The sequence below is a fragment of the Morone saxatilis genome, unplaced genomic scaffold, assembly GCF_004916995.1.
Source record: "Morone saxatilis isolate NCDOM2014 unplaced genomic scaffold, NCSU_SB_2.0 Contig21, whole genome shotgun sequence".
NCBI classification, from domain to species: Eukaryota; Metazoa; Chordata; class Actinopteri; family Moronidae; genus Morone; species Morone saxatilis.
This window is the reverse complement of record NW_023339774.1, coordinates 22,877,924-22,878,829: the sequence shown is the minus strand read 5'-3', so window position 1 is coordinate 22,878,829 and position 906 is coordinate 22,877,924.

Here is a 906-nt window from a genome sequence, read left to right as displayed (position 1 = left end):
CATCTCTCCTCCACACCGTGTCCACGCCAGGGGTCTGTAAGCGTGCTGCAGTAAGAACCAGTAGGGTCTCGATACAAAACCCCTTGTGCTCCCAGCAGACTGAAACAATTTACAACGTGGATGTGGTGTGAGAGGGCCCTGTAAAGGGGCACCATTGCTTTTTAATGTCGATCTCAGCTGCAAATAAAAGAAAAAGTATGTACATGGTATACCATGCTTAATACATATGTTCTGAAAAGTAAGTAACCCCCCCTCCCCATAAATATCACAGAGTGCACAGAGTGTGCAAATATATATTTTTTCCCAATCAGGAAATCAAATAGGACGATCGCCAATTAACAATCTGTCATTGTTAAATATTGGAGAGTGTGGGCCCCAAACAGAAAAGCAGCCAGCCAATTTCTCCACCCTCCTCCATATCAATAGCAAATATGAAATCATAGGACCAAATCTCAAACGGCAGTGACGGGGAGTGATTTTAGAATGCAAAATGTTAGTAAAAGAGTATGGAGCTATCATCCGCTCCTCCAAAGCTCGCCATGACACTTGAGCATCAGATTGAAACCAAGATAGGAGAGGTCTAAGTGTGAAGGACCACTTATAGAACTTAAAGTTCGGGAGAGACAGGCCACCGGCCTGCTTTTCTCGCTGCATAGTGGTGAGCTTAATGCGAGATCGTTTGCCACGCCACAGAAATTTAGTTATTGCTGACTGTAATTTGCTCCAATATTGAGGGGGTGGGGGAAGTGGGAGCATCGAGCTAACAAAATTGACTCTGGGCAGAATATTAATTTTAATTATGGCTACCCTGCCACGAAGTGAATTTGGCAGGTTAGACCACCTGTTCAGATCCACACAACCAACTTTGTTAAGTGTGTTGCAAAAATTGTTTTTTAATTATTGTCT